The sequence below is a fragment of the Pinus tabuliformis genome, chromosome 3_2 (assembly GCF_031772625.1).
Source record: "Pinus tabuliformis cultivar Carrire ecotype Pingquan chromosome 3_2, CPIR1, whole genome shotgun sequence".
NCBI lineage: Eukaryota > Viridiplantae > Streptophyta > Pinopsida > Pinales > Pinaceae > Pinus > Pinus tabuliformis.
In genome coordinates, this window is record NC_142302.1 from 820,621,162 (window position 1) to 820,639,756 (window position 18,595).

Below are 18,595 nucleotides of genomic sequence, written 5' to 3' on the forward strand. Positions count from 1 at the left end.
GAGTGTGAACACAATTCGAGGGTGTAACAAATAGAGTGTTGAGTTGCTGAGAGTGTGATTACATTAATTGAGTTTGAGATTCATTAACACTAGTCATCATTTCCCTTTACATTTATTTTTCGTAATAACCTTGCAATAAAAAACCTAACTGGATTGACAATGAAAGTGAAGTGTTGGAACTATTGCTCTCAATTAAAGGGACAATTGTTTTGTCCAAGAGAAAGATGAAGAAAAACATATATACAACTTTCACATAATGCAAGCTGAAGCAAAACTTGGGATGTTGTATGAAACCTAAAGCATAATTTTTTAAGGGTCAAAGTAAACATATAATAATTCAAAAGTTTGTAAAGTAATTAAAAAAATAGTCTATAATTTTAATCAATTAGATTGGCCAAAATATGAAGTTTGGGCGTGCATTTAAGTGATTCAAGGAAATTTTGGTTTGTTTCACAAAAATGCAGACCCAACCTTCATTTCAAGGCCAAATTGAACAGTTTAACTTTGAGAGTACCTTTTCACTCATAATAAACATTAAATTTTCACATATAAATTTATGTTGTGCAAGAATATGCCAAATTGGATTGATTTCGTAGGGTTAAAGTCAAGGTTTATGTGCCTCAAATAGATGCATGCTAGGACCTTTACTTAATTGAATATGTGATAATGATCATTCCAACATAACTATAAAACCATTTTATGCAACATATCATAGTCATTTTCATACAGGAAATTTTATACACTAAAATCCATGTTTGCTAGAATAACAATTGATTAGATCTAGCAATGATCACAATAGAAACAAATATGCCCTCTGAGGACAAAAAAATTACACTCTTTGTAAAGAAATTTGAAATGGGACATAATTGGAAAGTTCCTAACCTTAGGATACAACATTGCATCATGTATAACAAATATCCTACATAACTATGTTTCCCACTTATACACAACTTTCACATAAGGCAAGTCGAAGCAAAACTTAAAATGTGTAACAATTTAACAATGTTTAAAATCATTAAATAAAAAAATATACAATTTGAATCAATCAGATTGCCCAATAAATGAAGCCTGGGTGTGAATTTTAGTGAAGCAAGGCAATTTTTGCCTGCTTCACAAAAATGCACGCCCAACCTTCATTTCAATTCCAAATTGAATAACTCAATTTGGTGACTTTTTTACTCATAAATAACAATAATACAATTAATTTTTTTATTTTTTTTACACACACACATATATTATTCAAGAATACTCCAAATGGAATTGATTTCAAAAGGTAAAAGGTAGGGCATTTGTGCCTCAAATAAATTCACAACAAAATTGTTTAGGATCAAGGTGATAGACTAAAAAAAATCAAACTTGTATTTTAATAGTGGAAACATGTAGTTTCCTGGTTGAAATACTTTAAGTAAGGTCGGATGACCTTATTTTAGGAGTAATTAGGTTTAAATTTTGTTGAGGGATAGATAAAGAGATGACACCCAGGGTCTATAGGGTCTATTTTAGGGTTTTTCTATATTGTACATATTTTTTAGGGTTTTAAGTTTAAGATTAGGTCAAGTGGCCTAGTTAGGATTTGAAGATAAATAGGTAAGGAGAATGGAGACAAATAGGACTAGTTCTTATTTATTGTTTGGAAATGAAGTCTAAGTAAATATATAACAATGCAAAAGTGTGTAAAATATTTAAATAAACAACCTACATTTTGAATCAATCATATTGGAGAATAAATGAAGCATGGGTGTGCATTTTAGTGAATTAGGGCGATTTTGACCTACTTCACAAAAAAGCACCCCAAGCCTTCGTTTCGGAGAAAAGTTGAATGATTCAACTTGGAGAGTATTTTTTTACTCATAGGTAACATTAATACAATTAAATATTTTTAATTTTTCACATATATGTTTGTGTTGTTAAAAAATACTCCAAATTGCATGGATTTCAAAGGGTAAAAGGCAAGGTTTTTGTGCCTCAAATAAATGCACACCAAGAATGTTTGGGAACAAGGTGATGGACTAAGAAAAATCAAACTTGAATTTTAATAGTTGAAACTTGTAATTTTTTGGTTAAAACCCTATAAGGTTGGATGACCTTATAATTTAAGTAGTAATTAGGTTTAAATGTTGCCAAGGGATAGATAAAGAGATAGCACCTAGGGTTTGTAGGGTCTATTTTAGGGTTTTTCTATATTGTACATATTTTTTAGGGTTTTAAGTTTAAGATTAGTTCAAGTGACCTAGTTAGGACATTTATTATAAAAGGGTTTGGATTCCATTTTAATGCAAAAAGGACATTTAATGTCATTTATGAATAACCAATTGCATGATGGAAATATGGTCAATTTTACCCATGAGAAATAAGTGATGGCCATCTTACATACCATCAAAATTTTGGAGCCCTATTTTTAAATTTTTTATTTTTAATAAACTATATCTTATATCTAATATTAAATTTGAATTTTTTTATTTTGTGTCTGGGAAAATATAGGAGTAAAGGAGCAATGCTAAAGCATCTTATAAAAAATTTCGTGCACTGCATAAAATTTTATTTTCTTTATAAAAGTGATTTATAAAAAAATAAAGAAATAGGTCGAAAAAAAAAATATTCATTATCATGTGCATACTCAATGTTTAGCTAATGCACATTTTTTCTTTCAACATGCATTTCTCACAATTTATTCAATGTGCATTCTTGAATTCAATGTGCATTCTTCATGGTCTATGTAGTGTGCATTCTTGCATTCGACATGTGTTCAACTAGTGTGCCTTGACCCCAAACAATGATGGCCTCAATTGAAACAATGACGTCCTCTTTTCAACAAACAGTTGACACATGAGGTTTCGACGATAAGTTTACAATAAAAAAATTCAAAGAGTGTGATGATACATGGAGAGATACAAATGATTATCCACTAGGTATGATTTATATCCTGATAAGAGCACACATTTATAATTTTATATTTGGACACTTTGATTTCCAAAATGATGAGATAAATGAGGCCATAGAAAATTATGATGATAAATCCATGGAATTAAAAATATTTTGGCAGAGGATTAAGATGGACCCTGATTTGGTTGTAAGAGAAACAAAATATTCATGTAGAGGGAGAGAAATATTTAACTCTATTGAAACCCATAAGGGAGAAAAGATTGAAATGACTAGTAAATTACGTGGGAAAGAAGTATTTGTTTTGAGGAATGGATTAAAAATGGAAGATGTTCCATGAGGACTATGAAAATCCTTGATTCAATTTTTCCATAAGATAATTATGAATCATAACAAGCTTGATATTTCTGGTGACTGCATGAGGCTAATTATTCATTGTGTTGAAGGCATGGCAATAGATGTCCCTCATCTATTGGCTAAAAATCACAATGTGCCTTACAAGAAAGTAAAATTAACAAGGTTAAGTTCAATTTCCTTGGAACACCACATAAAATTATTGTTTTTTATTAATCCAATGTTGAAACAAGGCCTCTTAAAACTTACATTAGGAAATAAAAATCGAAGAAAACCATTGGGGAAGAACCCAAACAGACTTTATTTGAAGGTGTGGAAAACTTTGTTTATACAATTTTCCATGCTGAAGATGTAGCTGCTAGTGTCCTAGCTGACTTACATGTGCGTGTGGATGAAGATGAGGAGAAGGAAGGTATGGACCATTATATGGAAACATGTAATGATGATGTTTCTATAATAGACAAAATTCAATTTAAACAATTCGCACCTCAGTATAATTTCCCTTTATGGGTGATTCAACATCTACATCTCCAATTTTAAATGTGCAAAATCCAACATACATTTTTGATAGCATATTTTCTTTCTTGTAGGAATTTACAGGGTAAGTTCCTTAGACATAACACCAAAGGGCACCACTCACAAACATATCACAGTTCAATACATCAGTATTCTTAACATGGTTAAAACCCTCAACAAGGGAAGCAATCCATAGTCTGAGCCAACGTGGACACTTCAGGAAATTTATTAATAAAAGAATGAAAATTTACATAAGCTTATCTCATGAACGGTTACCCTACAAATGCCCTTCCATGCTCTTTAAATAGAGATCATGGACCAATCGGCTGTTAAGCCACGGATCAAGTGTTGGTAATACCAAGGAGAGAATGAATCGTTGGATCACTTCATGTCTAGAACATATCATGACTGTCAGATTGTAAGTTACAAATGTACATAGTAAAGAAACACACTTTACCTAACTCTACTCTAGACCAAGCTATACTTAACTATTTCTTATGTGTAGGAATATCCTAACATTCCCCCTTAACAGCAGCATGGGATAGGATTGAAGGATGTACAAATATGACACAATAGGAGAAGGAAGAAGGCATTAGAGCCTATGCCCCCTTAGTGACAACTTCCCGAACTCCAACCATAAATCAAAGTTTAGTAAAATTCACCTCTGTGAGAGCCTTTGTAAATATGTCTGCAACTTGATCATCTGTTGAACAATATTGCACTTCAAGAACATGGTCATGAATGAGATTTCTGATGAAGTGCATGTGCAGTTCAATGTGTTTGTTGCACTGATGTTGGACTAGATCTTTGCATAGTTGAAAGGCATAGTTGGATACTGCTGCTGAAAGTAAAACTCTAACAGGATCTAACGAATCCACAAGGCTTCCTTACTAGCTTCTACGTCACCATGATACTCTGCTTCTGCTGAAGAAAGAGAAATGGCACTTTGTTTCTTGCAAGCCTATGTAATAGGTCCTGCACCAAGAGTGAACACATAACCTACAGTAGACTTCTGATAATCAGGGTCACCAGCCCAATAAGAATCAGTGAAACTAACCAATAGAGGAGATGTTTCTACACTGTAATGAATCCCAAACTAAGCTATAAATCAAACATAATGAAGCATTCTTTTAGCTGCTTTCCAATGAATTTCATGTCGGTTTTGCATAAAATGAGTAATAAGGCCAACAACAAATGAAATGTTAGGACGAGTATGGGTCAAATATAGAATTTTTCCTACAAGTTGATGGTATAAGGTAGCATCAACTTCAGGGGAAGTACAAGTGACTAAAAGTTTGGCTCCAAACTGAAAGGGAGAAAGGGTTGGCTTACAGTCTTCCATGTGAAAATGGCGTAGAAGATCACACGCGTACTTGGACTGGGAAAGGAAAATACCTTCCTTGGATTGCAAGACTTGAAGACCAAGAAAATAATGCAAGTGTCCTAAGTCTGTCATTTCAAACTTCCTTTTAAGGTTAGAATTCACATGGTTTATAAGATTGGGATCACTACCAATAAGGATAAGATCATCAACATAAAGAATAAGAATGATACGAGACTTTCCCACTTTCTTGGTGTAGACAGTATTGTCAGAATGGCACCTAGAAAATCCAATTTCTAAAAGAAAGCTATCCATTTTATCATACCAAGCCCGAGGGGCTTGCTTGAGACCATAAAGGTATTTCTTAAGCCGACATACAAGGCTGGAGTCTGTTTGTATAAAGCCAGTAGGTTTTTCCATATAGATTTCTTCATGCAAGTCCCCATGCAAGAAGAAAAATTTAACATCCATCTGATGGACTTCCTATTTGAAAGAGGCAGCAAGGGAAAGAACAAGGTAGATAGAGTTAATTTTGGCAATGGGGGAGAAGGTTTTAGTGTAGTGAATGCCTTCAACTTGTGAAAAACCCTTATCAAGAAGACGAGCTTTATGTTTATCAACTTTTCCATCTAGTCCATACTTGGTTCTATAAACCCATTTGCATCTAACAAGTTTTCGTACCTTTGGAAGAGGAACAAGATCCCATGTATCATTTGCTAATAATGAACGATATTTTTCATTCATAGTTGCGTCCGAATCTGGATGGCTTGAAGCTTCTTCAAAGATCTTAGGATCATAATTCGCTAAAGCTTGAGCTAGTAAAGAAGAGGCTCTATCGAACTGAGAACGTGTATGTTGCTGATCTATAGGATCATGGGTAAGAGCACCTGCTGCATCCCGAGTAGCACCGACCCATTTTGGAAGCTGAGGAGATGAAGGAGGATCCTAAGAAGGTGGAGGAGGATTATCATCCTCACTATCACCATCTGAAGAGAAATATTTTCAGAAGTAGAAGGTATAGAGAGAGGTGGCACATCCACTGAACTAGGCTTGTAGGCTGATATATTTTCAATAAAATTTACATCTCTTCCAATGACAACATTTTTGGACTTAAGTGGAATAAGTATATATCCTTTAACATCTTCATAATATCGAAAAAAAATACATTTTTCACTCTTAGGTTCTAAAGCTTTATGTTTCTCATCTGGAATATGGGCCCATGCTTCACTTCCAAAAACACGAAAGTGACTTACATCTAGTTTAATTGAGCTCCATGCTTCTTCTGGAGTGATATTCTTTAAAACCTTAGTAGGAGTGCAATTTACTATGTAGTTTGCACAATAAATTGCTTTTCCCCAAAAATTAAGACTAAGTCCTTTAGATTGAAGCATACAATTAGCCATTTCCTTTAAGGTGTGATTCTTCTTTTCAGCTACACAATTTTTTTGTGGAGTATATGGAACAGTATGTTGCATTTGAATTCCATTGTCATTGCAAAAGTTGATGAATTTGTTGTTAACATATTCTCTGCCATTATCAAATCTTAGCTTAAGAATTTGATGTCCAGATTGTTTTTCAACAAAGGCCTTAAAGGCCAAGAACATGTTAAATACATCACTTTTGAGCTTTAATAAGTATACCCAAGTTCATCTGGAGAAATCATCAATGAAAGTTAAGAAATACTTGTGGCCAAAGAATGAAACAACTAGAAGTGGACCACATAAATCACTATGCACAAGTTGTAAAGGGACTGAGGCATGCCAAGAGGCACGTTTTTCAAGACTATCTCGATGATGTTTTCTGAGTACACATCCAGAACAAACACCATCTCTGCAAGATACCATTGGAATACCTATCACCATATTTTCTTTACATAGATTCTAAAGGGAGTGATAGTTTAAGTGACCAAACCACTCATGCCAGAGTTTGCTCACTTTATCATTATGAGCAACAAATACCGAGGGAAGATTTGATGACCCAAAGTTTTTAAACTTATACAAACTTCTAGAATCATCAGCAATGCCAGTAGTTAAAATCTGTCTAGGATCTCTTAGGTCCTTAATTACAACATCGTGAGGTGAAAATTCAATGATTTTACCTTCACCTAAATGAGTTATCTGATATACAGATAGAAGGTTGCAAAATAAGGTTGGAATAAATAATACAACATTAAATTGACCATTTTGTAGATGAACAGTTCCAGTCACTACAACACTTAGAGATCTATCATCACTAACATATTTATTTTTGGTGTTACAATCATTTAAACAAGAAAACATGGCATTGTTTTTTTCCATCTTCTTAAAGCATTTCGATTCTAAGTGGCCATCTCAATTACAAAAGTGGCAATGTCTATCAGTGTTCTTCACTTTGTTTTTAATTGCCTCATCATTTTGTTGAAATGATTTTTCATTTTGAGACTGAAATTGCTTAGGACCCTTATTTGGTTTAGGACCATTCTTTTTAGGATACTGCTTCTTAGGATTCTTTGAATTTGGTTGTTGTTGGGCGGGTAAGGCTTTCTTAGAAGAGTTTCCAAGATTAAGAAGACCAAGATATAAGAGCTTTTCTTGTTCTCTTATTAAAGAATCACAATAGGCATTAAAAGAGGGGGACTTGTAGTCTTGTCCTTGAGAAATAAAGGCTTCTCTAGTAGAATGGAAGGTGGAAACAAACATAGAGTAGGCTGGTCCCAACTTAGTAAGAATGGAATAGATAATGCTACCATCTTCTTTCTTAACCTTAACACCTTCCAAGAGAAGTCTAAGGGTCTTAAAATTGGACAAAAATCTTCAATGGAAGAAAAATGATTGGGGTCCAATGTAAGCAACTCATTTTCGACTTGATGGGCTCTAATTTAATTTTTAATTCCAAAAACTTTAGTGATTTGTTTCATTGCTTCATTAGGAGTATCAAGTTCTACGATATGGAATATAAGGTCTGGAGAAATAGACATCCCTATCAACCCATGTGCTTTATCTTGCCTATTTTCCCAGTTGGCTTCCTTATATTCATCTTGAGGTTTGGTTTCATGGCCTGAGGCTATTATGCAAATACCTTTACTTCTAATTAAATCCACAATGTAGGACCACCGTTGGAAGTAGGTGGTGCTATCAACAATAACTTGGCATGGAATTTCCATTTTAACAGAAACTAAAGCTGTAGATGTTAAAACTAAGTGATTCAATGGAAATATCTTGAAAAATTAGGTTGATTAAAACAAAGGGCTTCCAGATGAAGAAGTTATGGCTTTCTGAAGAAAAGTTGTTGAAGATGCCAATGAAGTGCATGAATGTGTGGAAATGAATGATAATGTTATATTTAAAAAAATTCCTCCCCCCCCCCCTTTCCCCCCGCGCCCCCACCCTTCCAAACTTAATCTAATTAGCTCACTTTAAAAAAAAAAATTATGTGAATCACTTTTATAAATAAGTGAAAGTCACTTTTACAATGGTACTTTATGAGTTACCCCCTAAATTGTAACTTATATAAAATATAAAGATACTTTAGAATTATAAGTGAGTCACTTTTTATAATGGGTAAGAACATTTTTTCATAAAGTAACTTTAAAACATAAGTTACATGTGCTTTTTGAAAAAGTAACTCAACGAAAAAAAAGACTTGAACTCAAAACCTCTATTCTCATAAAGTAACTTTGGATCAAGTGAGCTAGTTTAAAAGGTGAGTACCTCTATTCTAATAAAGTAACTTTGGACCAAGTGAGCTAGTTTAAAAGGTGAGTAATTTTTTGAAAAGAGGAAGGGTTTTTCTTTTTTTTGGTCTTAATGTGGCCACTGAAGTGTTGGGGTGCAGGCTTACTTGAAAAAGTTATTTTTTTCGTACAAAAAAAAAACCACAAAACCCAACACGGACATACAAAAAAAAACTTACGGCTTGAAGTTAGCTTTAGCTGAGAACTAAATATTTTCCTCAATGTTTCTGATTTTCTGAGATCACACTAAGGCGCGCCGGAAAAGAGCTTACACATGAGAAAAATGCCTCCTTTCTATTTCTTATTTGCTGAGATCGCATAGAGTCACAGGGAAAAGAGAATACACAGAAATAAAAGGTATAGATCCAATAATAAAAAACAGAGAGTTAAATAAACCGAAATAAACAGAGAGATGAATAGCTAGAACTGTAAATAAAGACTGTATATCTCCTGATCTTAAAAATGACATAGCTAGGGCTACCAGAAACCTTTTCACGTGAAACAAAAAGGGTTCTTCACTAGAAAAAATGATCCTAACATAATAGAGAAGTCCTCTCGACTCGAAAGTAGTCAGAAAAAATAGATCTAGGAAATGACATTCGAATGCAGTTGTATCAACTTTAGATTTGGATCACCAACAGATGTGACCCTCAAATAACTCTAATACCATGTAGGAATTTACAGGGTAAGTCCCTCAGACAGAACACCAAAGGACACCACTCACAAACAAATCATAGATCAATACACTAGTATTCATATTGTGGTTAAAACCCTCAAAGAGGGAAACAGTCCATGGCCACTTCAGGCAATTTATTAATAAAAGAATGAAAATTTACATAATCTTCTCTCATGAACGATTACCCTACAAATGACCCTCCATGCTCTTTAAATAGAGATCATGGACCAATCGAGTGTTAAGCGATGGATCTATTATCACTCTAGTAATTCCTTTGAAGTATGGAAAAGGAAAAACCAAAGGTAACCACTATCCACTTTGGAGATCAGGACCAAGCCTTCCTGATGCTTAGAGAGGGCTCTCTCTTTAAAATTTAACTTTGTTTATTTAATATGCTTTTAGGCTAGTTATGATTGATCAAAGAGGTGTTTGATTTTGTTTGAAATTGGGTGGTGGGATCTCTTAGACAGATGAATAAATTGATGTCTTTTAGACGATTGGGCTATGGATTCAACTGGTAAGGAAACAGGGCTGGATAAAATCAGTAAAGGCGATTTTCCAAGGGCAAGATAGCAGATCTCATTTCAGATAATTGAAATAGAAGGATGGTAGGGTCTCACTTTGGGTAAGGGAGCAGTTAAGGGTTCTCAGACCCGAAAAATGAATGAAGAAGGAAGGGGTAATCAAATTCAAAGGGAAATTAAGGATCCTTTAACATATATTATTTATGAAATCAATTTAAACCAAAGAGCAATTAAAAATTCTTTAATTTAAACATCAGAGGAAAACATTCAAATGCTTAACTGTTAAAACAGAGTGTGATTTAAACAAGTTCTGAGATATCATTCCAGTTATAGTACTTAGATTGAAACACATATAAGATTATGAATAAATTTCAGAAAATTTAATAAAACACATGAAATACTTGTTTGTGAACTCACTTAACACATGAATCCTTGGAAAAGATCTATCCTTTACTAAGTAATCCAGCTTGTTGGCTCATCAATTGATACAATAGACTTTTGAGTCTTCCTGATAAAAAAGTATATAGAAATGTCTAAGAATCCACCCTACATACTTCGAATTGTGAAGTATTTATGCAAACATTATTACAAAATATCTCAAACTAACTTGGGATCTAATCTAGGAAATAAAAATATCTTCTTGCAAGAAGATAGAGACAACTATTGAACTGCTTCATGTTGTCCCTTTTATTTTGGTACTACTAGCCTTAATGGTTTGATCTTTAGCCCTTTATGTTGTCTTGCTATTTGATCTTTCATGCTGGAAGCTTCATTCACTTTTGGCTTTCATCTGATACTCTTTGACTTATGCTGACCTGTCTTTACCTTTTACCTTGTTGACTGTACATTAACATTTTTACTGCATTTTACTATAGTAAATCAATCAATTTTTCCCATAATTCATCATTAGGTAACTTGATTTTCAACATCCTCCTACATATCTCATCTACCTCGGTGTACTTAGCAAAAGAAGGCCTAGTGATGAATAGGTGTTTTACCTCATACTGGGGGTAAAACATGTTTTCAAATGTCTGGTAAAGAACTTTGCCTATTAGCAATGCCTTTACGGATGATGTATTGGCCAGCTCTTTAGCTAGATCTCTGATTTTGTTGATGTAATCCTATAATGTCATGAGCTTGTCATTTATGACTAAGGGACTAGGTAACCCTTTCTCTCTCAAAATTTGAAACTTATCCATGAATTTATCAATGGATACCTGAATATTTTGACATTTGTACTCCAAGTTTAACATTACGTTTCTCTTGGAAAGGATCTTTCTCACCTCCAAAATTTTTTCTGTCCTATCCTCTATATCCAATTCCTAAAGTTGATACTTTTTTTTGCTGTTGAGGAAGTGGATAAGTTTGGTTGCATCTTCAGGCATGTCTCCCAACTCTTCCTTGACCTTTTGGATATCCTCTATAGCTATTTTTAAAAGATCTATATGTTCAAAAATCACTTGAATGGATGGCCAAATTTCATTGACAGAGTCAATAATATTGGTCCATAATAGTTCCTTGGCTTGCCCAAGGGGTTCCTTTAGTGTTAGATCTTTCTCCATGGCCTTTAGCCTTTGATTCATTCTGGCAGCTTTCCGCACTTCTTCCTTGTGCATGATATTGGAAAGCTTGTAATCTCTTTCCAAGATTCTCACCTTCTCTTTCAACTTATTCATCTCTGTAGCCTATAAGGACATATCCTCCATGGCTTTGACCAACTTTGCTGCTTCTTCCCCTGATGCACCTGCTGCTGATGTAGACTCTGTTGAAACCGGTTGTGTTGTAGGCATAGGAGCTATGGGATCCAATGAGGCTACCAAAGTGGAAGGGAATGCTATTGAGACTATTGGGATGACATTTGCAGATGTAGTGGCAATATCACTTTGCTTCAATTCAATTAAGGTGTCTAATTCCTTCTCTGTCTCCTTTAACTAATCATTAAGTTTTAGGACTAAGTCCATCAACTCTTCATGTCTGGTTTGGTTCTCTAAGACCTTTTGTGTTTGTGGATGCTGCAACTGAGGTATCTTCAATTGTCTTTTTAGTGTTGCAATGTCATCATTTTTCTTCTTTATCAGCTGTTCAACAGCTTTAATGTATTTTGGATCATGTCCCAACTCAATCACTAAGTCTTCCAAAGACTTGATTCTTATATCCTTGGTCTGTGAGGAGGCCTTCTCTAACTGATATTGAGCTGAGATATTGCTCAATGAATTCTATAACTAATGAGAAACTATGGATTTACCTGTGAGGGTGGAGTATATCATCTCTCCATCCTGTTTATGAAATTCTATTTCATAAATGGGATGAATATCCCTTGCCAGCACCTCAAAATCAATCTTTTTGAAATCTACTGATGTCCTTGGGTGTTGTGCAGTTGCCTTTATGAAGGAAATTTGTAGTTTTCCCTCTTTGATGTCAAAAGCTGACATCAACCTGGTTTGATTGGCAGGTGTGAGTTTGAGATATTGAGCATAAATCTATGCCTTCAGTTTCTCATTTCTCATCTTGATTTCTTTATACTCGTCTTTTATGTCTTTATCCTTATCAGCAGGCCTACTTAATGAGGAAACTTCTACACTAAGTTGTCTTTCCAACATCTGAGTTCGAGATTTGGATGGTTCCTGTGTCTCCCCAGATGGGGTTGTGCCCTTGCTTCTATCAAACTTAGTATTGGTCACTTCTGTTGATCCTTCTATATCTTCTTGTTCTGAAAAGAGATTGAGCCTTTGCCTCTTGCTCTTACTGGTTTCCTGCTGCACATTAGATGTGTTTGTGCCTAAAGTGGAGGCTCCCCCTTTGTTTCTCTTGGGATTTCTTTCCTCATTTTGAAGAGTCTACATGATAGGAGGAGTACTCATGGTTGCTTCTTGTTGTGGTACCTATAAGAATGAGCTTTCATCAAGTTGGCTTTCTAAATTAATCAAGGTATTTTCAATATCTACCTTTGTACTATCTCTGTCTATAAGAGTGTTCTCCAACCACTTAGATTGATTGGTATATATTTCTATCTCAGGTGTGGGATGATGAATGTAAGGCCCCAATTTGACCTTTTTTCTAAGTCTGGTCATGAATCCTTGAGGGTCATATCTCCACATAAAATTGTTTTGGAATTTCATTTCTTGAAAAATGAGATTTGCTTCGTGCCTTGCTTCTCTAGAATTATAGATCAAAGGGCCCAACTGATTTTTGACTTTAAACTAGGTTTTCTTCTTGGCCGAAACAAATTGACTTCATCATAATTCTTTATTTGCCTATAATACTCCAGAGAAAATAACCTCAATGGGAGGTATTTGGGTAGTTTATATGGTGCAAGCTAGCAACCATAAATTCTTATTTCTGTGACGTTTTGGTAAAGATACCAATCTTCCACTTTGCTTTGCTTGGATAGTTGGAGAGGTGTAGGATTTCCTGTTAGCATCGTCGTGACTGGGTGAACAAAAGAATCAATGATGTATGTATAAGTATATGGTGATTGATACTTGTGGAATAATGGTGTCCAAAATATGACAGACCTGGGTTGGCCTCTGGTATCAAGCTTCTGGAGAGTGAAAGGAAACCTATCTGACTGATAGTACAAAAATAAATGGTATAGTACAGATGAGTATTTGAATACTCTCTCATTGTTCATTTTAGTAAACTGTTCATGCATTCTTTCAGCTATGAACTGGGCATAATCATACAAGGTAGTAGGAGGCTATCTTGGGGTGTAAATGGACATGAAGGCCAGGACAAGTTCATCAAAAAATTCATTAGTGGTGCAGCCCAAAATACATGATATCATAGTCATAATTTGCTTCCCCTTTTGAGAGAAAATAGCAAAAATATATGGAGGGGGATCTTTAGGAATGTGATGTTCTTCTACAATGAAGGTTTGGAACAATTGCGTCAGTCTTGATGGACCTAACTTGGTGTATTGTTCTAACAAATCTCCAATTGAGAGTGGGTTAGGTTTGGTCCTGGTTGGAATTGTAACATCTCATTGATGGATTCAGTTGTGATAGTAAACAAAACCTTTTGGTCATGGGACATTATGGCTCTATGGCTGGGGATGTAACATGCATGGCACATATAGACAATTTCTGGGAAGATATGTAATTGGGGAACCTGGTATCTGGGCAAATTAGAGTCCCAAAGGCCAATGTCATCTGATTTGTTCACGTATCTATCTTTGCTCAAACAATGAATTTTGAGCAGGAGCTCATATGTAGTTGTATCTTTGATTTGAAAATCCCTTTTCGCTAGGGGGAGGTGGTCTAGGTCCAAATGGGGGGTTGTGATATGGCTAACATCCATGGCGACAGGGGTATCCATAATTCAGTTCTTGTGGATTTGAATTAGGCTCTCACAAGTTTTACTCAGAGGTTTTGACGGAAATTGGAAACTTTCAAAAGGGTTTGGTCACAGGTTTTTAACTTTAAAGTATTTTTCAATTAATTTTACTTAATTAAAATACTTCACAGGCTGAACATTTCCAAATTTGAAGGGGTGAGTGGTAATTCATGGTGAAATACCTAGAATTAGGTGAATTATCTGTAAATTTGGAGTTCACGGCAGGTGCAGAGGTTCAAATGGATTTGGTACAGACTGAAAGGTCCATTGGGATCTCTACAACTTCTTCAGGAGTGAATACGGAGTTCACAGGTGTCACAATGGTTTGCATAGGTTCACAGAGAAAATGAGTGAAAAAGATAGAAAAGGGGCTTATTGGCCTTTTTATGGTGCAACAGTTACTTTTTGCGACAAATTTTATGAATGAACAGTAGGTGGTTTGGCATGAGTGGGGAGGCGGTTTCCCAGGCCATCGTATCGCTTTTGTGGCGAGGGCGGTATTGAGGAGGGGTCACCCGATCTACACCATAGCGTGACACATAGTAGTCGAGGGGTCAGGGAAAACTACTTTATCAGGCGGGCAATAGTCAGCCATTAGGCTCGGCAAATATGGCTGTGGACTGTCGGATGAGGGGGATGGTGATCGGGTGATAAGTGGGCAGAGAAGATGCACGGATGAAATGAACTGAGGTGTCTAGGGGGGGCCAGATCTTTAATCTTCAGTGGTTTGGGATTAATTAAGACTTAATCCGAGGTTTAAATCGATCAAGTGGGGTTAAATGACAGGCTTAATTTGGGTTTATTTGTTTTGTCGGGATAAAGGGGTAAATAGTATAGTTTATATTAAAACTAGGGGTTTGGGGTATTTATTTATGGGATTTATTTAATATACGGGAAAAAGATATTTAGGGATTTAAATAATAAAGATAAAAATTAATCTCAAATTGGTGGAGTGAACCTATCCATAAGAATAATGTAAAATTTGTGCATTTTATTTCATACATTTGATACTTATGATAAAGTACCTTTTGTGGGTTTTTGGAATGAAAAGGGTTTACATGGGGGTTTTTACTTCCCCTAGGAAAATGAAGTTTAACCTTAGGAAAATGGGTTTTACTAGGCTAATGGGGGAAATGAAGAGAGATGAATTTTATGAAGGGGATTCTAGCACTTGATGTCCATAAATCATTAAGCCGAGGGTCCAGTCCCTCCAAAAGTCAGAGAAATGCTATGAGCCTTTATGATTTGAAGGATTTAACGGACTAGAACATATTCATGGATAGGAAATTAGTAAATAAAGGGGTGAAATGATTGGTGGGCAGTTAATCAAATCAACTTCTAAACCATTGTTCCTACTTCCTTTACTACTCATGCACATTGACAGATGTAATTAAACATGATATAAGTGCTTTTGTGCAATCAACTTCATACTTCAGCAACCTTTCTTCTACTTACCCTTTACTTATCCTAACATTTTTTCTTCATTTTATTTGGGTTCATTTAGGCTAGCAAACCCTTATCAATCCTTTTGTTTTAAGAAGCAAACTATCTAATTCTAACCTTATATCATCAAGGGGCTCAGATTAAACAAATGAGCTCATTTTATTTTATCTACCTATCTAATAATCTACCAAGATTGAACTGTTTGGTTAGATTTTATTCTCTAACTATAAACATAAAATTCAAAGCATGATACAATCAATATTAAACAATTTGATTATCATGGATTGTAGCATGAATAACAAGCTACACACAATCATTAGTATGCATAAAAGTAAATAGTAGTGGCATTTAGACTTGCACACTTTCATGGTCTCTTTTTGTTTTTGGGGTTCATATATTTTTATTTTTTTGAACTTCTCTTATTCTTTTTGTCCCTTGATTTTTCTTTTAGGACATACCCTCTTTACATTTTTTAAATTTTCAATATGGAAAACATTTTCCGAAAGCAAAGGTATGTACAATATTACTAGGCTCAACCTTAGCCAATTCAAAATTATGAATCCTATCACTATAGGACCCTCGTAGTGGATCCACTTGGGGATGGAATTTGCTAATTAAATTTCAAGAACTCTAAGATTAGTAGCCTTTGAATAGTGACTGAAGTTTTCTTGTAAAGTGTCCTTCTGTGAATCTGTCTTATTGATAATTATGATAATGAATCTTTCAAAGCTTAGGGCCTTCTCTCTGGGAATCAACTTCAAAGGATCACCATCCAATCCAATATACACTCTTGCAATGTTATGTACAATGATGAAAAATAAAATTAACTACTATAAGTTAGTGGAAAAATAGTGCTTCAACATCCTACCATTAACAGGTCCTCTTGCTAGATCTGAACCATCTATGTTTCTCAAGAAAAAGGCATTGTTGCCTCTATAGCCAAAAATGACATAAGGCCCTTGCCACAAAAAATCAATTTTTCCATGCTTCCCTTTATCTTCCCTCCTTGAATCCCACTTAAGGACTTTGTCTCCTATGTGAAAATCATCTGCTTTAGTCTTTTTATCAAAGATTTTCTTGATTTTTTCCTAGATTATCTGTGATTTTATATAAACTTCTTCTCTGGTCTGCTGCAGGTGAATATTTTGGTTTATTCTTCTCTGAATGCCATTTGGTTCCACTTACAGTTCTTGAAGGATTTTCATGACTCCCACTCCTAAGCATGATGGGAAAACTACATCCATCCCATAAACCAACTGATAGGGTGATATTCCAATGGACTTTTTAGTAGTCAGCCTATCTGCCCATAAGGCATTGACTAACTTCTTATTCCATGTCTTTTTATTGTCCTCCATTAACTTTTTGATGATATTAACTAGGATTTTGATGGATGACTCTGCTATTCCATTACCTTGAGGGTAATAGGTTGTGGAATGGCCAAAGGTGATATGGTATTTGTTACAAAAAACTATCATTCTTATGGACTTAAAAGCTATTGCATTATCAGTAATGAGTTTCTGGGGACATCCAAATCTTGAAAGGATATTACTCTCTAGGAAGGTGATTATGATAGTATCTGTGGCTTTCCTAGAAGGTATGGCCTCTATCCATTTAGTAAAGTAGTCTGTGGCTGTTAAGATCCACTTATGCTGTGCAGAGGATGGGGGGTGTATTTCTCCAATGAGTCTAACCCCAATTGTTGAAATGACATCTCAGTGGAAGTTGGTTTAAGAGGTAAGGGTAAGAGTTTCCTCTTTCCCTAAAAAATCTAGCATTTGTGATAGGAGATCACATGTCTTTTGACATCTGGAAACACAGTAGGCCAGTAGAAACCAACTCTCAGAATCTTGTCAGCAATACTCTTCTAGTACAAGTGTCCTCCACAATCCCTTGCATGAAACTTTTGCAAAATTTTGTCAACCTCATCTTTTAATAAACATGTTAAGAGAATACCACTACTGTCCTTCTAAAACAATGCATTATCTATAACACAATATCTTAATGACTTCATTTTTAAGAATCTAGCTTTGGTCCTTGTTAATCAAGGAGGAGCTTGTAAGTTTAGTAATACAAATGTAATATCTGCATACCATGGTGAATCAGTAAAAGGTTCACTGATCTGTGGAGTTGCCATTGCCTCTTGATCATCAAGGGCCTGACAGTTCGATTCAGCCATGAGTTTGGCTAAACCCTTTGATAATCTTGGTGAGTTTTATCCCTATCATATTCCAATATTGTGGAAATCCACTTGCCTCTTTTTCCTTCAGGCCCATCTTGAGTCAAAATGTCCTTAACTACAAATTTTGGAATATAAGCAATTATGTTAGAATAGAGAAAGCATACTCTGAAATCTTTGATAGCTTTAACCAAAACTAAAGCTTGTTTTTCCATGATATTATATTTGAGTGTGGCATCACTTAAGTATATACTAAAGAATGCTATTGGTTGTTCATATCCTTGACTGTTCTTTTGCAACAAGACTACTGCAATGGTGTGCTCTGAAGCAAATGAAAAAATGATAAAATATTTGCTAAAGTCAGGACTAATGAGGACTGGAGTTCTGGTTAATGCTTCCTTGATTGCCTCAAAATATTGTTTGGCTTCCAATTTCCATTTGATTGCTGAGTCCTTTTTTAGTATGATATTTAATTCCCTAATTATTTCTGCTAGATTTGAGATGAATCTCCTGAGAAAATTAATCTTACCTAGAAATTATTGTTGTTCTTTTATGTTTCTAGGATGGGAAATAGTCAAAATGGCTTCTATCCTAGTAGGGTCTATTCTAATCCCATCTTTTGATATGATGTATCCTAACAGTTTTCCCTCTTCTAGACCGA